This window comes from Mauremys reevesii, linkage group 12 (assembly GCF_016161935.1).
Source record: "Mauremys reevesii isolate NIE-2019 linkage group 12, ASM1616193v1, whole genome shotgun sequence".
Taxonomy (NCBI): Eukaryota; Metazoa; Chordata; order Testudines; family Geoemydidae; genus Mauremys; species Mauremys reevesii.
The window spans coordinates 39,129,624-39,150,654 of NC_052634.1; the positions used below are offsets into that span (position 1 = coordinate 39,129,624).

At 50.8% G+C, this 21,031-nt stretch overlaps 6 non-coding genes across 6 annotated transcripts; 2 read left to right on the plus strand and 4 right to left on the minus strand.

Moving 5' to 3' along the window:
* The first annotated feature begins 3,111 nt into the window (after positions 1-3,111).
* LOC120376278 lies at positions 3,112-3,273 on the plus strand. Its single transcript, XR_005587178.1, has one exon. It is a non-coding gene; the product is annotated as a U1 spliceosomal RNA (small nuclear RNA).
* A 2,125-nt stretch (positions 3,274-5,398) lies between these two features.
* Positions 5,399-5,514, minus strand: LOC120375991. The gene has a single exon (XR_005586918.1). It is a non-coding gene; the product is annotated as a U5 spliceosomal RNA (small nuclear RNA).
* Positions 5,515-9,198: 3,684 nt separating this feature from the next.
* LOC120376154 lies at positions 9,199-9,362 on the plus strand. Its single transcript, XR_005587062.1, has one exon. It is a non-coding gene; the product is annotated as a U1 spliceosomal RNA (small nuclear RNA).
* Positions 9,363-13,733: 4,371 nt separating this feature from the next.
* Positions 13,734-13,928, minus strand: LOC120376396. The gene has a single exon (XR_005587276.1). It is a non-coding gene; the product is annotated as a U2 spliceosomal RNA (small nuclear RNA).
* Positions 13,929-19,854: 5,926 nt separating this feature from the next.
* Positions 19,855-19,927, minus strand: TRNAE-UUC. Its single transcript has one exon. It is a non-coding gene; the product is annotated as a tRNA-Glu (tRNA).
* A 646-nt stretch (positions 19,928-20,573) lies between these two features.
* On the minus strand, positions 20,574-20,646 carry TRNAK-CUU. Its single transcript has one exon. It is a non-coding gene; the product is annotated as a tRNA-Lys (tRNA).
* Between the last annotated feature and the right edge of the window lie 385 nt (positions 20,647-21,031).

The window sequence follows — 21,031 nt, forward strand, 5'->3', positions numbered from 1 at the left end:
CTTCACCCGTGGGCTCCTGAATGGCAATATTATACACTCTCCTATTAAAAGAGGAGCTCCTATGACTGTCACACAAGCCATGCATGAGTCATACACCTATTTACTCAATTTAGAATTCTACAGGAGGCATATTTTCCTCCTAAAATGAGGAAACGGCATGAAAGCTACAGTTATTAATGTAGTTATTAAGGTATCCTATAAGGATACATTAAATGCAACTTTAAAATGACTGACAGCACCAAAAAGGCACATGTCCAAAAATTATTCTAGTGGGTGGGAGATAAGGCAAAAATATGGGGGCAAGGAAACTTGTCAACACTTGTATGACAAATAAAGTTATTACTACTCAGGTTCTTCAGAGACCCCCACAGCTTCTAATAACCCAGGAGACAGGACTCCTTAACCAGCGAGGTCACCGTCTCATAGTTCTCCTGCATGACATCCCTGCAGAGGGCTCTCTGAGCGGGGTCCAGCAGAGCCCCCTCTTCCCTGGTGAAATACACAGCCACCTCCTCGAAGGTCACCGGCCCCTGAAAGAGCAAAAGTCCAACACCTGCTGCCCCACTATTCATGGAGGAAAGGAACCAATCAAATGGAAGCTCTGAGACAGAGACAGTCAGCACAGTCCTATCCCCACACTGCTGAGAGCAGCCAGGGGGCATCACGGTAAAAGAACAAAGAGAGACCCCTTGTCTCTGCCAGCAGATCCATCACATGGCTACGAGCCAGAGGCTGATACAACCCCATGTAGGGAACCTAACACCCTCTCCACTGCCAGCAGCTGGATATGAGGGGCTGAGACATCTTCCCTACACCTTCCTACCTTTCCATGTCACACTAGCCTCTGGCTAGCAGGTTGAGGGTTCAGCACCAGAAGTCTGGTCAGTTTTCCCCGCCCTGCCCAGGGGGTTTGTGTCTCTATTTCCTGTTTTAAAATTAGGGAATTTTCTCCCCCAACATCCAAGCCTTTGTTCTGAGGATCAGGGCCAACGTTAAACAAGTCCCAGCAGGTTTGTCACACTCTGTCCCCCTCCCTTTCTTCACCCAGGGTATTCCCTGCCCCCTCCAGACGTAAGTCTCCTGAAGTTGCCACCTCTTCAGTATTTACAGCCCCTCTCCCTCCAGTAGGAACCCACCAGCAGCCCCCCAACAACCCCTACCTGGGCTGGCTCCACTGCAGCCATTTCTCTCCCCTGTCCCACGGGAGGATGGGATGAACCGGAGCAAGACGTGGGCGTCATTCAGCAGCCTGGCAGGGCGAGAAGGGCAGCTGTGGGGGTTTCAGAACAGGCTTTAGTTCATTTCACATCACAATTCCCCCAGGCCCTTTCCCTGCAGACAGACATCCGAGACTCTGCCATGCTGGGAAATGCTTGATCTCTTTATTACAGTGTAGACCTGACCCCTCCTGCCAGGGGTAAATCCACAGACGTTTTTCAGCCTCTGCAGTAATAAAGTCTCTGAACAAAATGCTAGAAAGGAGCAGAACCAAAGGGGCTGGGCAGGCTCCATAGGGGACACTGGTTCCTCCTTCCCCACCGGTGCCCCAGCCATGCCCTGTGGCTGGCAGAGAACGGCCACCCCATCTCCACCCCAGAGGGAGCTGTGTCTCAGGGCTCCCCCAAACAGCACCCAGGAACCCCCATCCCTTTTGGGGAATGACTCAGGGCAACAATTTCCCACCCAAACAAGGACGAATTGCTGCAGATGAAATGGGGGGTGGGGGGAAGCCCCCCCCAAATATGAGGAGAATTTAAATTGACATTTGAGAATTATGGAGAAAATTGGGGAAAAGAAGAGACTAGAGAGTCAATAATTTTAGGAAAAACGAGGGAATCTCCTTGGGTTTGACAGTCCTGTGTGGTGAGTGGAGAGAAAAGGGGGAGAACCAGAGAGACTTGTTACCAGTACTGGGGAGGGAAGTGGCACAAACAGGAGAAGGATGCAGGTATCTCCACCCCCCCACCCCCCCGACTCACACACACTCTCCCCCTGGACTTTCCCGGCTGCACAGAGACCGTTCAACCCCACACCTGCCCCACTGCCCTTCCCCCGCCTGCAGCTCCGGCTTCTCCCTCCGCCCCCGCCAGCCACACAACGGGGAACCCCCGGGCCCCAGGCTCTGTCCCCACCTGGATCCCCGCGGGGCCGGGGGCAGATCCCGGCTGCAGCTGAGAACAGCGGCTCCGCTCCGGCCCGGGCGGCTCCAGCGCTGCCGGCAGCACGTGGCCACCAGAGACCAGCTGCTGAGCCCGGGTTCCCGCATCACAATGTGCCAGAGCCCCGCCCCCAGGAGGTGCCCCGCCCCCAGGCTGTGCCAGAGCCCCGCCCCCAGGAGCTGCCCCGCCCCCGGGCTGTGCCAGAGCCCCGCCCCCAGGAGCTGCCCCATGTCCCATCTCTGGGCTTTGTTCTCCTGCCTCCTTCTTCCCAGCACCCACCGCTCCCAGCTGCTCCCTTCCTGTGTCTGCAAACACCCCCCGCACCTGGGGCGGGCTGCAGCGCTCGCTGGGGTTGTCTCCAGTGGCTGAAGTTGCCTCCATCTCTGCTTCACCTGGGGGGGGGAGAGACAAAGAGAGGAGATGGTCCCAGGGTGTGAAAGCAGAATTAGGGGGCTGGGAAAGGACTGTTTGGAAAGGTGGGTTTTTTGCGAGGGCAGGGGAGGTCAGTCTTGTATTGGACCAACTGCCGGTGGGGGGAGAGAGCGAGAGAGAAGCGACACGCAAGCTGCGCTCTTTCCCCAGCAGCAGGTGGGCCACGCCGTCTCTCTGCTGGCCTGGCTTCCCGGGACGGGACCCGGCTACCACTACAGGGCAGGCAAGAGCGGCGGCCCGGGCGGGCAGGGGGAGGGGCCCGAGCGGAGGGGCGGAGCCGCGTGAGCGGGTATGCAGATCTGTGTGCGAGCAGAGCATCGTGGGAGCGGACGCAGGCTGCCAGGCAGGGCCCGACTTTGGCACCGGGAGCTCGGCGTGGAGAAGGGAGGGGCTCCGGGGGATGCGTCGGGGCAGCTGTCGGCAGTGGGGGCCGGTGTAGGCGAGGCCGGCGGTCGGTCCGCCCCGTGTGTTATAAGTGCGGGGCGAGCGAGGGCGGGCGGCGGCCGGGCAGCAGGAACTCTTACTTACCTGGCAGGGGAGATACCATGATCACGAAGGTGGTTTTCCCAGAATGAGGCTCATCCATTGCACTGTGGGTGTGCTGACCCCTGTGATTTCCCCAAAAGGAGGAAACTCGACTGCATAATTTGTGATAGTGGGGGGCTGCATTTGCACTCTCCCCTGGTGATTGGTTGGGACAACAGAAAACCAAAAGTGGGTTCTTAGGCTTAGTACACTGTAAAGCAGACTCTAAGGGCTTGGCTACACTTACAAATTTGCAAAGCACCACTGTGGTCAAAGCACCAGCGCTGGGAACGGCTCCTGGTGCTGTACGTTATTCCCCACAGGGAGGTGGAGTACGGACAGTGCTGGGAGAGCTTTCCCCCAGCGCTGCTGCTTTGACTACACTTAGTGCTTTGAAGTGCTAAGTGTAGCCACAGCCTAAAGAAAGCAGGGTTTTTTTTCTGTACCTTTGGGAGTGCTCTCTTTCCACAGACCCTGTACTTTTGGGCACCTTTGTCATTCCTCCTCGTAAGCAAAGCTCAGCTCTGAAACATTACTCGGGCCTTATAAGGCTCTCTGTGTTCTTGGCTTTCCCTGGTCTTTTGCAGCTGATCTGCTCTCTAGTCTGCTTTTGGGGGGCTTGGACCGGTGCCTTCCTTGGCTCTAAGGGGAGCTGCCTGCCTGCCTGCTCTGCTTCTTTCCCTGCTTGTAGCTTCTTGCCCGGCCCTTCTTCTCGGGCTCTTCCTCTTTTGACGGGAGGACGGCCTGTCCAAAACGCCTGTCCCACCCGGTCTCCTCATCCAACAGGCAGCCTCGCCCCCTGCCCTGGGGCCGATTTGGCTTTCGCTGTCTGTTCCTGTCTCTTGGTGGCCCCCCTGTCTGTGCTACGGAGACTAGGCTGTCACAACCCCATGCTGGAGGAGGGCTTTCCGTCGCTTGAGGCCCACCCACCGCCTCCCCGAATGCCCTTTAGCTACGCTGCGGGTTAGGGCGTGGCCGTGTCGCCCAGCAGCGGGTTTTCCCTTTGCACACCTCTGACGGACGGAGCTGTTTTGACTTAACTGTTCAGCACGCACCGACCCTCGGGCCTGGGCTGCACGGGAACGTAAATCGGCGGCTACATCAGTCCGCGCCTTGGTCGCAAGAATTCTTCCGTCGACCTAGCTCCGCCTTCGGGAGGTGGATGGCCGGCACCAACGAGGAAAACCCTCTCCAGGACCCTTCTCCGGGAACAGTGCCCTTCCGTTTGGGGAGATTATGCTGCTTTAAAGAAGAGAAATTGTTTAACTGCCTTTCTCTGAGGCAAGGTTGACTTTGTATTGCTTCCCTCGTGGCTCCTTATAGCAGTTGTGTTCTGAAATCTTTAGGGTTTGACTTCATTTATGATGAAATCTTGCTGTAACTTTATTCTAATTTTCAATGAGTAACTAGACCTGAGCTGTTTGGCGTGTTAGTGGAGGATTGTTTAAAAACCTGGGATTCCACTTTCGGCTGCCTTTCCATTACATTTCCTCTGAAAGCCCACCGAAAGCCTCCACTTCCCACATAACTCTCTCAAACCTGCAGTCATCAGGCATACAGAAGATGCTTACAGTTTCACTCCATACGAGTCCAGTTCCTTGCTGTTTCCTGTCTAACCACTGCACACATATGGTATCCCCGCCCTACCCGGAGCTGCTTCCTGGCTTTTCCGCTCAGGACAGGAAAACGAGAATGGAGAGGTAAGCTGTGCAGGGAACTCTTCCTCAGCTCGCACTCCACCCCCAAGGGCCTTTCGAGGTCTTCTATGGACTTCAGGTTTCATTTGATTTCCAAGGTTTATGGGCTCATTAATTAGCCATCTCTCCTAATGCAGGGATCCTACGGGTCAGACCAAAGATGGATGGCCCAAAAGAGCTAAGAAACAGAAATAAAGGTGAGAGCTAGGCATTACATTCAGATGAGCATCCAGAATCTGACTGTGCCCTGGCATGTTCAACGCTGCCGAAAAGAAGGAGCTCGTCAGGTCCCTCTGCTAGCACCCAAATCTGGTGGCTAGTCGGTCTGCTGGGAAATAAGGAAAAGGAAAAGAATTAAAGCAGTCAGGCAATAACAAGGAAATGAAAAGGTTTGTTGAACGGGTTCTGTCTGATTGACTGTCTTCCCAGCTACCCGTCCAAGTTAAAGACCTAGCCCAGTATCCTGTCTGCTAACAGCAGCCAATGCCAGGTGCCCCCTACTATACTTTTTTCATACTATAGAAAAGCTTCAGCCAGTGACACCAGCTCAGGGAGCACTCTTCTGTTTTTCTCACAGCAGCCAACAGCCTTGCCAAAGCAAAGCCTTAAAAAATTGGCTACAAACTCATCAACATTCCTCTCCACGGAAATCTTTAGTAAAAGGCGAAAGATTTATACGAACTGAAGAGAAAGCAGAGTACGTAGAACTCGTGGCAGAGGCGCTGCCGGGGCAACCGCCTACGCTCCCAAAAGTCAGGGTGACTACTTCCCAGCCCGCTACACCGCTAGCTTTCAGAGGAAATGGAATTGAACCGATTGGCAGCCCGAGTTGGATCATCGAAACCGGGGACACAGGGAGCAAAACCAGCCCCTCGACCAGGGACTCGCTTCGCTGCACGCAATGCACTGTGGCTATGCAAATAAGATGCTCCGGCCGTCTCCGGCGCTCAAAGGAGTCTTTCCTCCGGGCTGCCTCTGCTCCTTTCCCGGCTGGGCGGAGATTGGGATGGGGCAGCTGCTCTCCTGAGACAGTCCCGCTGATGCCCAGGCGCATGGAGGACGAAGCCCGGACGAGAAGCCAGAGGGCAGTGGGCCCACAGCTAAAACCCGGAGCAAACGCACACACTTTGCAAAGTAACAGGAGCCGGGATCTCGCAGATGAGATTCTATCTGCCAGCCGGGGTGCGACCCCGCGTTGTACCTGCCGCTTGGTCTGCCTCTGCTGCAAAGTAGCTCGCCTCGCTCAGATCCTTGGGGTTCGCTGAGCTGCAGCTCACCTTGATACAGGGGAACAGCTTCAAATCATGGAATATCAGGGTTGGAAGGGACCTCAGGAGGTCATCTAGTCCAACCCAATCCCCAACTAAATCATCCCAGCCAGGGCTTTGTCAAGGCTGACCTTAAAAACCTCTCAGGAAGGAGATTCCACCACCTCCCTAGGGAACCCATTCCAGTGCTTCACCACCCTCCTAGTGAAAAAGGGTTTTCCTAAGATCCAACCTAAACCTTCCCCACCGCAACTTGGGACCATTGCTCCTCGTTCTGTCATCTGGTGCCAGTGAGAACAGTCTAGATCCATCCTCTTTGGAACCCCCTTTCAGGTAGTTGAAAGCAGCGATCAACTCCCCCCTCGTTCTTCTCTTCTGCAGACTAAACAATCCCAGTTCCCTCAGCCTCTCCTCATAAATCATGTCTTCCAGCCCCCTAATCACTTTTGTTGCCCTATGCTGGACTCTTTTCAGTTTTTCCACATCCTTCTTGCAGTGTGGGGCCCAAAACTGGACACGGTACTCCAGATGAGGCCTCACCAACGTCGAAGAGAAGGGAACGACCACATCCCTCGATCTGCTGGCAATGCCCCTATGTATACAGTCCAAAATGCCGTTAGCCTTCTTGGCAACAAGGGCACGCTGTCGACTCATATCCAGCTTCTCTTCCACTGTAACCTCTAGGTCCTTTTCTGCAGAACTGCTGCCTAGCCATTCGGTCCCTAGTCTGGAGCAGTGCACGGGATTCTTCCGTCCTAAGTGCAGGACTGGGCACTTGTCCTTGTTGAACCTCATCAGGTTTCTTTCAGCCCAATCCTCCAATTTGTCTAGGTCCCTCTGTAGCCTATCCGTACCCTCCAGCGTATCAACCGCTCCTCCCAGTTTAGCGTCATCTGCAAACTTGCTGAGAGTGCAGTCCACGCCATCCTCCAGATCCTTAACGAAGATATTGTACACAACCGGCCCCAGGACCGAGCCTTGGGGCACGCCGCTTGAGACCGGCTGCCAATTAGACGTGGAGCCATTGATCACTACCCGTTGAGCCCGAGGACCTAGCCAGCTTATAGTCCACCTTATAGTCCATTCATCCAGCCCAAACTTCTTGAACTTGCCGACAAGAATACTGTGGGAGACCGTATCAAAAACTTTGCTAAAGTCAAGGAAGAACACATCCATTGCTTTTCCCTCATCCACAGACCCAGTTCTCTCCTCACAGAAGGCAATTAGGTTAGTCAGGCGTAACTTGCCCTTGCTGAATCCATGCTGACCGCTCCTGATCACTTGCCTCTCCTCTAAGTGCTTCAGAATTGATTCCTTGAGGACCTGCTCCATGATTTTTCCAGGGACTGAGGTGAGGCTGACTGGCCTGTAGTTCCCGGATCCTCCTTCTTTCTTCCCTCTTTTAAAGATGGGCACTACATTAGCCTTTTCCCAGTCATTTGGGACCTCCCCCAATGGCCATGAATTTTCAAAGATAATGACCAGTGGCTCTGCAATCACACCCGTCAACTCCTTTAGCACCCTCGGATGCAGCGCATCCGGCCCCATGGATTTGTGCTCATCCAGCTTTTCTAAATAGTCCCGAAGCACTTCTTTCTCCACAGAGGGCTGGTCACCTCCTCTCCATGCTGTGCTGCCCAGAGCAGCAGTCTGGGAGCTGATTTTGTTCGTGAAGATAAAATCACGAAGGGGGAGGGTGGGGAAGCATTGAGTACATTAGCTTTTTGCACATCCTCTGTCACAAGGTCGCCTCCCTCATTCTGTAAGGGGCCCACACTTTCCTTGACTTTCTTCTTGTTGCTAACCTCCCTGAAGAAACCCTTCTTGTTGTTACTCTTAACATCTCTTGCTAGCTGCAACTCCAAGCGTGAGTTGCCCTTCCTGATTTCACTCCTGCGTGCCTGAGCAATATTTTTATACTCCTCCCTGGTCATTTGTCCAATCTTCCACTTCTTCAAACGGCGCTGCCTGCCAGTGCACTCAGCCTCACTTGGCAGGTAACAAAAGGGATCGAGTGGCCGTCCAGTTTCTGGAGAGTGGCTGACAACACCCGACCTTCTGCCCTGAGGAGAAACTGACGTGAGACAAGGCAGGGGAGGTCATTCTTGTATTGGACCAACTTCCGGTGGGGAGAGAGCGAGAGAGAAGCGAAATGCAAGCTGCACTCTTTCCCCAGCAGCAGGTGGGCCACGTCGTCTCTCTGATGGCCTGGCTTCCCGGGACGGGACCCGCTACAACTTAGATAATTTTTTACCTCAAGGTTCCCAAGACACAGACAAGGTTTTCATCTCGAGGCCAAAAGACCAAAAACATCAAGACACTTGATCACGGCCAAGCACTTGGATAGGCCAAGATTTAAAAGTTTATTAGAAAATATTTGAAAATGAACCATACAGAGAGTTGAAATGTCAGATATTGGTCATCGGGGGTGACATACAGAGTATAGGGCAATTTTAGTTTTAAATGTTTATTAGAAAATGTTTAAGAATAGATAATACAGAGAGTTTGTAACATCAGTTACTGGTCATCAGGGTGACATACAGAGTATAGGGGATGCTAGTACTTTGGTATTGGACAGCACATAACTTATACAGTGTGCAATGTCCCCAATGTGGGGTATACTGTGGGTGAGTTCAAGATACAGTCAGCAAGCAGTGAGGGTACATCACGCATACAACAGTTAAAGACAGTCGTAGGTATAAATAAGCAAGCCAGGTAATGGGGCTAGAATGACCCTCACATGGCAAAGTTAAGGTCTGTCGCACTCGATCTGAGCACTACACCCCATCTGAGCTCAAAGAGCTGAGCACGCAAGAGCGGCGGCCCGGGCGGGCAGGGGGAGGGGCCCGAGCGGAGGGGCGGAGCCGCGTGAGCAGGTATGGAGATCTGTGTGCGAGCAGAGCATCGTGGGAGCGGACGCAGGCTGCCAGGCAGGGCCCGACTTTGGCACCGGGAGCTCGGCGTGGGGAAGGGACGGTCTCCGGGGGCCACGTCGGGGCAGCTGTCGGCAGTGGGGGCCGGTGTGGGTGAGGCCGGCGGTGGGGGCGCGGCGGTCCGCCCCGTGTGTTATAAGTGCGGGGCGAGCGAGGGCGGGCGGCGGCCGGGCAGCAGGAACTCATACTTACCTGGCAGGGGCGATACCATGATCACGAAGGTGGTTTTCCCAGGGTGAGGTTCATCCATTGCACTGCGGGTGTGCTGACCCCTGCGATTTCCCCAAATGCGGGAAACTCGACTGCATAATTTGTGGTAGTGGGGGACTGCGTTCGCGCTCTCCCCTGGTGATTGGTTTGAACAACAGACAACTGACAGTGGGCTGTTTAGGCTTAGTGCACTGCAAAGCAGATTCTCAGGAAAACAGCTGTTATTCTGGGTCTTTGGGAGTGCTCTTTTCCACAGGCCCTGTACTTCTAGGTATCTTTGTCACACGTTCCTCCTTGTAAGCAAAGCTCAGCTCTGAAACTTTACTTGGGTTTCTCTGTGTTCTTGGCTTTCCCTAGTCTTTTGCAGCTGATCTGCTCTCTAGTCTGCTTTTGGGGGGCTTGGACCGGTGCCTTCCTTGGCTCTAAGGGGAGCTGCCTGCCTGCCTCCTCTGCTTCTTTCCCTGCTTGTAGCTTCTTGCCTGGCCCTTCTTCTCGGGCTCTTCCTCTTTTGACGGGAGGACGGCCTGTCCAAAACGCCTGTCCCACCCGGTCTCCTCATCCAACAGGCAGCCTCGCCCCCTGCCCTGGGGCCGATTTGGCTTTCGCTGTCTGTTCCTGTCTCTTGGTGGCCCCCCTGTCTGTGCTACGGAGACTAGGCTGTCACAACCCCATGCTGGAGGAGGGCTTTCCGTCGCTTGAGGCCCACCCACCGCCTCCCCGAATGCCCTTTAGCTACGCTGCGGGTTAGGGCGGCGTGGCCGTGTCGCCCAGCAGCGGGTTTTCCCTTTTGCACACCTCTGACGGACGGAGCTGTTTTGACTTAACTGTTCAGCACGCACCGACCCTCGGGCCTGGGCTGCACGGGGAACGTAAATCGGCGCGGCTACATCAGTCCGCGCCTTGGTCGGAAGAATTCTTCCGTCGACCTAGCTCCCGCCTTTCGGGGAGGTGGATGGCCGACACCAACGAGGAAAACCCTCTCCAGGACCCTTCTCCGGGAACAGTGCCCTTCCGTTTGGGGAGATTATGCTGCTTTAAAGAAGAGAAATTGTTTAACTGCCTTTCTCTGAGGCAAGGTTGACTTTGTATTGCTTCCCTCGTGGCTCCTTATAGCAGTTGTGTTCTGAAATCTTTAGGGTTTGACTTCATTTATGATGAAATCTTGCTGTAACTTTATTCTAATTTTCAATGAGTAACTAGACCTGAGCTGTTTGGCGTGTTAGTGGAGGATTGTTTAAAAACCTGGGATTCCACTTTCGGCTGCCTTTCCATTACATTTCCTCTGAAAGCCCACCGAAAGCCTCCACTTCCCACATAACTCTCTCAAACCTGCAGTCATCAGGCATACAGAAGATGCTTACAGTTTCACTCCATACGAGTCCAGTTCCTTGCTGTTTCCTGTCTAACCACTGCACACATATGGTATCCCCTCCCTACCCGGAGCTGCTTCCTGGCTTTTGCGCTCAGGACAGGAAAACGAGAATGGAGAGGTAAGCTGTGCAGGGAACTCTTCCTCAGCTCGCACTCCACCCCCAAGGGCCTTTCGAGGTCTTCTACGGACTTCAGGTTTCATTTGATTTCCAAGGTTTATGGGCTCATTAATTAGCCATCTCTCCTAATGCAGGGATCCTACAGGTCAGACCAAAGATGGATGGCCCAAAGAGCTAAGAAACAGAAATAAAGGTGAGAGCTAGGCATTACATTCAGATGAGCATCCAGAAGCTGACTGTGCCCTGGCATGTTCAACGCTGCCCAAAAGAAGGAGCTCGTCAGGTCCCTCTGCTAGCACCCAAATCTGGTGGCTAGTCAGTCTGCTGGGAAATAAGGAAAAGGAAAAGAATTAAAGGAGTCAGGCAATAACAAGGAAATGAAAAGGTTTGTCGAACGGGTTCTGTCTGATTGACCGTCTTCCCAGCTACCCGTCCAAGTTAAAGACCTAGCCCAGTATCCTGTCTGCCGACAGCGGCCAATGCCAGGTGCCCCAGAGGGAATGAACAGAACAGGGAATCATCAAGTGCTCCATCCCCTGTCGCCCATGCCCAGCTTCTGGCAAACAGGGATACCTAGCTAGGGACACCGCTGGCGAAGCGCCATAGATGGACCTATCCTCCATGAATTTATCTAGTGCTTTTTTGAACCCTGTTATAGTCTTGGCCTTCACGACATCCTCTGGCAAAGAGTTCCACAGGTTGACTGTGTGGGGCGTGAAGACAGACTTCCTTTTGTTTGTTTTAAAGCTGCTGCCTATTAATTTCATTTGGTGACCCCCTAGTTCGTGTGTTATGAGAAGGAGTAAATAACTCTTCCTTATTTACTTTCTCCATGCCAGTCATGGTTTTATAGACCTCCCTCGTATCCCCCTTTAGTCATCTCTTTTCCAAGATGAAAAGTCCCAATCTTATGAATCTCTTCTTAGACGGAAGCTGGTCCATATCCCCTCATCATCTTTGTTGTCCGTTTCTGAATCTTTCCCATTCCCATATATCTTTTTTGAGATTGGGACGACCGCATCAGCAGGCAGTATTCAAGATGTGGGCGTACCATGGATTGCTATTGAGGCGATATGATAGTTTCTGTCTTATTAGCTGTTCCTTTCTTAATGATTCCCAACACTCCGCTGCACATTGAGTGGATGTTTTCAGGGAACCATCCACAACGACTCCCAGATCTCTTTCTCGAGTGGTAACAGCTAATTTAGACACCATCGTTTTATAGGGATAGTTGGGATTATGTTTGCCAATGTGCATTACTTTGCACTTATGAGCAACGACGTTCATCTGCCATTCAGTTGTCCCGTCACCCAGTTTTGTGAGATCTCTTTGTGGCTCTTGGCAGTCTGCCTGGGACTTAACTATCTTGAGCAATTTTGTATCATCTGCAAATTTTGCCACCTCACTGTTTAGCCCTTTCCCCAGATCATTTATGACTAAGTTGAACAGTACTGCTCCCAGTACAGACACCCGGGGATAAGAGAGGGCAGATCCTCTTCTGACACTGGCAGACCAGGTGCCAGCTCATGCCAAGGCCCCTAGGCCTTACTGAAAAGTGACAAACGCATGGCTGGAAACTAGTCTTGCTCACCTGTTTGTTAGTGTTGTTAAAACAGGCATTAACTTTATAAAAAACGTGTTTAGAGTTTATGACAAGCTCGTGAGTTGCTGCATGCATTATTCTCACCTATAATAGCCGTAGCCCATGTTGTAAGGTGATATATAAGCGTTGGCACTAAAGCTGTAAACCCCCTTGCCGCCGCCACGCCACCAGTCAGGAGAGAAGTATTACCAAGTGTGAAATGGTAGTTTATCAGAAGAGGCGTCATCTCCTTTCCAACAAGAGAAGGCCCTGACTGAGACATCAGGCAAGCCACTGTGGATCATCCGTGGACAAAAGACTTGGCTGATTGCTCCTCCTCACACACCTACAAGGAGGCAGAGCCCTGCACAAACACTTGCCCCCATCAGCTTGAGCTCTGGGGGAATGGAATAAAAATCCCTGTCAGGAAGAAACTGTTGTTCCCCCCTCCCCATGATGCTGCTTGGACTTCAGGGAGACGGCACACCTTCTAAGCAGCAGCAAGGGATCCTGGCTGTTTGGCTAGGGTTAGCCCTAAAGGACATACAGAGCTTGCGTGTTACAGCAGCTTCTACTACCCCTGGGTAGCAAGATAGAGTCAGGGTGCCCAAGGGGTCTGTCTGTGACTCCATGTTAAGGCTGTTCTAGTGCCTGAGGAGTTCACACTTGATACTTGGTGGGTGAAATTAAAGTGAGGAGCCCCGCTGCCTGCCAGCCCCAGGCGCCGGGGGCTGCTGCTCTCTGGGGCTCTGGCCACACTAGAAAGGTAAGTTTCTAGCTTGCCTGGGTCAGAAAACCAGAAGGGAAAGAAAGAGAACCCACATTACAATTTTTTTAAAAAGAATCCTCCTGATTTGTAAGCCACTGTCATGAGTTGGGGGATTTTCCAATAGCGAGGAAGGCAACAGTGAGAAGCTAAGGGTGATTATGTAGCATTTAGATTACAGTAGGCTTGGGAAATCAGGATTGGGGCCCCTGTGTGCTGGGTGCAGCACGACACCTAGTGCCTTGTCTTGATCTTACGAACCAAGATACATAGAACGTAGGCCGGGTGGGGAGAAGTCTGTGTAACTCATGCAGTTGTGGATATACACGTGACCTCAAATATTACCAACCGCCCCACCCCACCCCCGAAAAATACAAAAAAAAACAAACAAAAAAATCCCATCTCCCCAACAGACCCAGAATCTGGAAAGCATTTGTCCCTCATACTGTTGAAAAGACTCACAGCAGAAAGAAGGAGTCCAGCTTCTTAAATAACTCTCTAGCAAGAAAAAGAAGAACCTCTCACATCTATAGACTCACAAAACACTTCCAAGAAACTGTAAAGAAAGAAAAACACCCAGATTTTTCTGCTACTTCAAAAAACATTTGCTTTAAAGAAAGTATCACAGTTCAACTCTTTTCTGCTTTTCTAACCAGAAGGTTCTCCTCTAAAGGAGATACACCGATCCTGGAAGCACTGCAATACCAGATCAATGCATAGGGCAGACAAAGCAAGCTTCTGTTCTAAACCCCCTGCTTCAAAAATCAAGTTAATATACAGTCCTCACATCAAGGATGTATCAGAGATTAAACTGATAAGAACAGACACAACACTTTGATCTGAGCTCCAAGGAGCCCAAAAACAATACTCACATTCTGCTATGCACGCACACCCCTGCGCCCACCCATTTCGACCTCACCAGGACGAGCTCCCAGAACCGCAACAACCACCACAACTTGGGAACTCTACCTGAGAATCACTTCCCCAAAATGCCTCCAGTGGAAGACTTCGAAGCAAGAACCCTTAACACACAATTCTGTTCAAAGACAGACAAGTCTTGCAGATGCCTTCCTCTCCCTGGTTTCCCCTCTATACTCCTAATTTCCATAAAGCCACCCACTGACCTGGACTACCAATCTCTCACTGTTAACTCTTACAGCAAAACAGGGTAAAGAAAGCCTATGCAGGCGCTATTCCACAGCCCGGAGGCTCTTTTCTGCTCCTTCCCACAGAACTAGCTCAAACAGACAGTCAATTGCATCAAAGCAATTCCTTGCCATTTGGGGCATTGGTGCCCCTTAGTCCCTCTGAGGTGATCGGCTGGTTCCTTCTGGCCTGAAACGCTAGGAATCTGACTCAAAGGGCCACAGCCTTCCTCTTCTTCTGCGCCTATGAACTAGCACTCATCTGGGCAAAACGTTGACCGTTTCCTAAGTTAAAACACTGGTGTTTTCCCCACAGGAAAGGGATGGACAATTTCTCTTCTGTGGGAAGACGAGGGAAACCATGCAATCACCTTCTGGAAGGTATATTAAGGAGGGCGGCGGAAGAGCCCTCACGGACTAGACTAAGAAAGCAGCTCTTGAACTGACCTTCCAACAATGACAAACTAAAATCTGCAAGAGCAGCTTTTCAACTCAGGGGCCCAATAAGAAGCCGTTACCAATAACTAACCGAAGAGTTACAAATGACTCCAAACCATACACTTTTAGGAAAAACCAAACGTTAACACAAACAACAATACATTTCTTTGCTGCTCTTCAACCGTGATACTCTCCTCCACCGTTCCTCCCAAAAACATACAAAACCAAAGAGCCAGTAGAATGCACATCACAAAACAGTCCCCTGCTAGCTAGGAAACAATCTCACTAACATGAGAATCTTAAAGTAAATAAACCATTTTCAGAGCTCTGAGCTTTTTTCATATACTATAGATAAGCTTCAGCCAGTGACACCAGTTCAGGTAGCCCCCTTCTGTTTTTCTCACAGCAGGCAACAGCCTTGCCAAAGCAAAGCCTTAAAAAATTGGGTACAAACTCATAAACATTCCTCTCCACGGAAAAATGCAAAGGGAAATAGGCTGGCCAGGGGCATGAGGACAATGGCCCAGACAAACGGGGAGGGACTTGGTCCAGGGGTGGAGGAAGACAGAAAAAGGGACAGGCATGGGATTGGCTTCCTGTTTTTTTTCCTTTGCTCAGCATTTTACCTGTGACTGTAATGGGGAGACTTGAGAAATACCTGTGATGCTGGCGAGGTAGGTGGCTGCCCCGAGAGCACAGAGCTGAGCATTTTCTACTGGGTTGCTGCCTACGCCCCCAGCGCCTGGCCATGATCGTATAGTGGTTAGTACTCTGCGCTCTGGCCGCAGCAGCCTCGGTTCGAATCTGGGTCACGACATTGCTTTTTGGTGGGGAGGGGCTATCCTGCAGCACGCCTCGTGGCTCAGTCTGATGGCGTCCGTTTGCAAAGAGAGCCATCAGCCGGTCCTTAGTTTCTGCTTGGTAAAGGCAAGTCAGTGGGGTCCATCGGTCAGAAAAAGAGTCCCAGGACTTCTTGCTGGGCGCCAGGGTCCAAAAGCAGCGCATTCCCTCCTGGAAAGGGCTGTGTTTCGAATGTCCATCCAGTGCGCGTTGAAGGGAAGGATCTGAGTGCCTGGGAAGCTGCGTCCCTCCAGAGGCGCTTGAGAAGCCAAAGGGGCCGTGGGTGAGTTTGTGATGAGGTGAGTGTGAAGTGTGGAAGGGGGAGGGTGGCAAGAGGAGGTTTTGAGAGGAAAAAAGGTGCTGCTGAGCTGGTAGGGGAGGGCAAGGTCCCAGGCGGGTCTTGTGTGAGGAGCTGTGTAGGCCCGGAAAGGCGTCATGCTGGGCATGGGCAGGTGAGGAGGGCCAGGGCTTTTCCCAGGGCTGTTGCTGTGGCCAAAGCCTTTCGGAAGCAGAAGAGGGCCATCTCGCTTTCAACACCTACATCACATCTGGTTTTTAGACACCATCACCCTCATCTAAAGTTTCAGGTTTCCTACAACCCTGTGCCTTCTGAGGTGTTCTAATCTCCCCCCTCACTTATTAGATGGACACTAGGACAGAGGCAGAATAGAGACACTTAGCTTAATGAGAACCTCAAACTCCCGCACGGTGGGCCACAGAGTCAAGCAGCCAGCACTCACAATCGGTACCAGCCTTGTTTGGGTTTTTTTTCCCAAACTAGCTCAGCACTCAGGGTGTTGAGCCCTTGTGGAAATCTTGCAAAAGAGTTTGGAGCCTGAATGGGTGTTGAGTTCTTAAGAAAACCTTGTTTTTGTTTTGTTTCCCCAAGAAAATTGGGGACAAAAGATTAATCTAGGGTGAACCTGGATGTTTACTGCTGTTTTCGTTCAGCTCCACTAGGCTCTTTCGAAAGCTGGTCCGTTCCCCATTACAGAGGGTCCAAGCAGAGCGAGTGAAGGAACCCCTGTGCTCAGCATCACAACCTGAGCCCGAGGAAAAGCACTGAAACACGCTCAAATGACGCTTTAGGTTCATCCATCAGAATCACAAGAGCAAGGCAAAGACATCTCAAGAGGAAGAGTCCTCAGCTTTCATTTACCCCATCGCAACCCTCTTCACTTCTTCTTCTGCCTACCTAGAGGCTCGTCCAGGAAAATCACTCAACTGATTATAATTTGGGCAGAGAAACCCAGGCAGGGCTTGTGCTCCCCCTCCATGTGAGCGGATAGCACTCTGACTTCGTCTACGGGTCTCTCAGCTTTGGCTTCCCCAGTTTGTCAACTCGGTGCAGGCAGGAAGCAGGCTCTCCTCGGCTTTGGCAAGCCACTTTCTGTCCAAATTGGGAAACCGGTCCAGTCTCCATTCCCCTGTGAGAACAAAAGCAGAGAGTTCACCAGCTGAACCCAATCCGAGGCATTGAAAAAAATGGAATTATGCTTCCCGTTCCTCCGTCAGGATCACCAGGGAAACACACCAAAATCCCAAGAGGAACAACTCGTCTCTGTTTTATTTACCCCCAACGCAATCCTCTCCGCTTCTTCTGCCTCCCTCGAGGCTCTTCCAGGACAAAACTCATTGAGCTGATAGGATTTGGGGGATGGAAACGGAGAGAGGGGCTTTGACACCTCCTGAGAGGATGTGGACGCGATAGAACAGCTCTCTCGGTTTTAGAAGCCTCCTAGCCTGGCTCTTTTGTTGTCAATTCTGTGCCATCAGGAAGCAGCGAAAGCAGGGTAGGTAGGGCACCCGGTGACGTTGCACTCCATACGTTTTATGAAAAGATGCTTATAAGTGTGAGTATGATGTAAGTGGAATATGCTTGATGCAAAAGGTCTCTTGTAAGGTATCATAACAAAGGTTCTAACCTACTGAATATATGCCTCCTATTTGTATGCATGTCTCATTCTTGTCTCTGAAGCTGGAAATATGAAGTCTAACTCTGAGGTCCTATTGTAATTGTGCAAAGCGTGGGCCACTAATGGCGGTTTAAAACCTTGACGGCTCCCATTGACAATTGGTTGTAAATGGTTTATTGACCTGCAAACCTTCCTGTGTACGTGTGGGCCAACCCAGGAAGAATGGAAACTAGGGGGTCTTACAGAGACCACGATAGTGGAATCCATCTTAAATCTGGTATTTTTCCGTTTAGAAGGAAGGGTGAGGACCCAGAGAGACAAAAGATTCCCGCCTTATGCCAAAGCTATAAAAGGGGGTGAAGCAGGACAAAGGAGCTGCCAGTCATGAGAAAACCCCTGCCAGTCATGAGAAAACCTAAGATGTCTGCTGGAAGTAACAAAGACCGAAGCAGGGGAAAGGATTGGGCCCAGACTAGGCAGGAGTCTAGTCTGTGAAAGAAGCTGATTGGAACACCTCTGAGGGTGAGCTATTCCCTGGAATCAGTTTCTTAATGTATTAGGCTTAGGCTTGCATGTTTTGTTTTAGTTTGCTTGGTGACTTCCTTTGTTCTGTCTGTTATTACTTGAAATCACTTCACTCCTACTTTTTAACCTTAATAAAAATGACTTTTGTTTATTAATAAACCCAGAGGAAGTGATTAATCCCTGAGGGAGCAAACAGCTGTGCATCTCTCTCTATCAGTGATCTAGAGGGTGAAGAATTTAGGAATTTACCCTGTATAAGCTTTATAGAGTACAAGGGATTTATTTGGGGTTTTGGATCCCACTGGGAGCTGGGTGCTGGAGACAGGTGCTGAGCTGTTTTGAGTTAAAGTCTGCAGCTTTGGGGTGTGGCCCAGAGCCTGGGTCTGTGTTGCAGCAGGCTAGGGTGTCTGGCTCAACAAGGCAGGGTTCTGGAGTCCCAAGCTGGCAGGGAAAACGGGCTCGAAGTAATTTCAGTCCCAAGGGGATCTCTGTGACCGAACCCATCACAGTGGCGTAGTCGAGCAGGATATGTGCACAGCTGATTGCTTTGAGACACTGGTAGTGATTTTTAAGCGTGTTGCCCGGAGGACAGACAAAGTGCTTATTCGGGAAAGGGAAGATGACAACTTTGGTTGCCAAATTGGCTGGGAAAGCTCTGGATATATTCAGTAAGATGCCTATTGCTGATGCTTCAAACTATGGTCTATTTAAGGAATTGGTTTTGAAACAGTTTCAGATTAGGCCCGAAACCTAGAGGGTTAAATTCACAACTCTTTCAACTCCCAGAGCCCTTCTACAGCACAGATGATTTGTATACACCTTCACCGTGAGCCAAATCGGCAGGTTTCCGGGAGCCCTGTGAGTCCGATGTTGTTTTAGTCTCCCTGCTAATTTATTAGGAGAATAAAGGATGGACACCAGAACTGAGGCAGACTACGGACACCGCATTCTGAGAAAACAATGGTGAACCTCCAACTCCAGCAGTGTGGGCCACATAGACAAGTAACCAGCACCCACAATCTTTACAAGCTTTTTTCCAAAATAACTCATCTTTTGGAAAAATAGGTTGAGCCTTTTTGACAATCTCGCTAAAGATTTTAGTGCCTAACTGGGAGCCTAGTTCTTCTGCAAATCTGGCCCTAGCGGTGGGTGTGAGACCTTCTGAAAATTCTGGCCAATGTGTCTGGAAGCTCCAAGAAGCATCGCAACTTTGAGCATTTACTAGAACAGGATGAACAAAACCTTCCTTCCTTGACCTACAATCACCTTGATTCCAGGTTGAGGTTTCAAGAGAATTGATTTGATTCTTAGATGCAATGCGAAACAAACACCCTCCTGTAGACATTGGAAGGGGGAGGCTGAAATGGATCTGCCACTAAACCACGTTGCCTTTCATCAGTAGTCACCTGAGCAAGAGGGTAACCACTGGCCTAGAGGTGAAAGGCCCATAGCCCATGCTCAGAAGCCTTCAGCGGCTAGATCTTAGGAATGGAAAAGCTTAATGATCTTTCTCCGGTGTTACTTCCAAAGACTTGTATATAGCGCTGGGTGAAAGGTTTTGGATGAATATTATATTTAGTGAAATATTTTGGTGGACCCAAAATGATTGTTTGGTTTGGTTTGGTTTCACCAAGAAAAGTGAAAAGAAAAGAAAAAGATCTTGGGTCAAAGTGCAATGTTGTTCTAATTTAGGTTAGGCTCGGTAAGAAGGAAAAACTAAATTGTTTGCACAAGTAAGTGTATTTGTGTAAAAGGGTGCAGAGGCTGGGCTTTAAGGGGCAGATAGCCATATTGGAGTAGTTGGAAGCTTTGCTTTCCCCATGGCCTCTAAAGAGTTTCCGAGCATTCTGAAGGAGGCCAGGAAGTTGCATTCTTCTGGTTGAACTCCAAGCGAGGAAGGCAAGGTAGACTTTTGTTGAAGAGGATAACTCCCTGACCGGGAATCGAACCCGGGCCGTGGCAGTGAAAGCGCCAAATCCTAACCACTAGACCACCAGGAGATGACAGTTGGGGTTGGGCATAACTTTCTAGGCCTACTTTCTGTCCAACTGAGGCCATTCGTTCGTCTTCAAAGGAGGTTAACACAAGCTCTGAGCTCTTCGTTTCCTTACGGTTCCCTTCCTATTTTTAGCACTGATATGAAAAAGAAACAGAAAACATATTAAGACAATTTCCAGTATTGTTATACATTGAGGCCATGTCTTTTTTTAAAAAAAAACAGTTTTGTTGCTATCTTGTTTTACTCTCCATGGGCTTACAGAAATGTATGAGGGATGAATAAGATGTGGTGGAATCGTCAGCCTTAAGCAATCTCCATCCCAATGAAGAGGGCTGGTGGAGGATTTGAGAAAGAAGCAGTTATCTCAACTACTGAGCGCTGGCGAAGATATAGAAATAAGTAGAGAAGCTCTAGATGGCTGCTCAGGGGGAGGGGGGCAATCAGCTTCTGAAAGGTTATTTTTTCCCTCTCTTGCCTGGGCTAGAAGAGACTCAACTCTCTTAGGACCATGGAATTGTCAATGTGTCTTGTCTTCATGATGTACTAAAGGTCCGAGACCGCCTCAGCTGGTTGAGAGGACAAAGAGTGGATTCCGTTATGCTCTGAGACTCTAAGGGAGAGAGTGATGTCGAAGAGTGCAAGATGAAAAGCCCGACGTGGGGCTTGAACCCACGACCCTGAGATTAAGAGTCTCATGCTCTACCGACTGAGCTAGTCAGGCTAGGCCTCAAGGGGTAGCAAAGGCACAGACGGTGCAAAAGAAGAGCGAAGGAAGTTTCTTTGCGTGCTGAGATTCGTTTCCTGACATTTGCCTTCTTTCCTGGTTCCTTCGCTCTCCAGCTAGCAAACAGGGCCCGTTCCAAGGCTAGTTAGATGCTGGTGTCTAGACCAGAGAAGTGGGAAAATCATCTAGCAGCTGCTCAGAGAAACCTGGGTGGGAGGGTGGAATTTAGGATTCTCCCACCAGGAGGAGGTGCTGTTTCTCAGAAAAAGCTTCTCAGCGCCCAAAGAGGGGGCAGAGAAGACAGTTCCCCGCCGGCCGCCAGACACATCTTTTCGCAGGGAATCAGAACCCCCTGGGGTAAAACTCTTCCAAGGATGTGCGG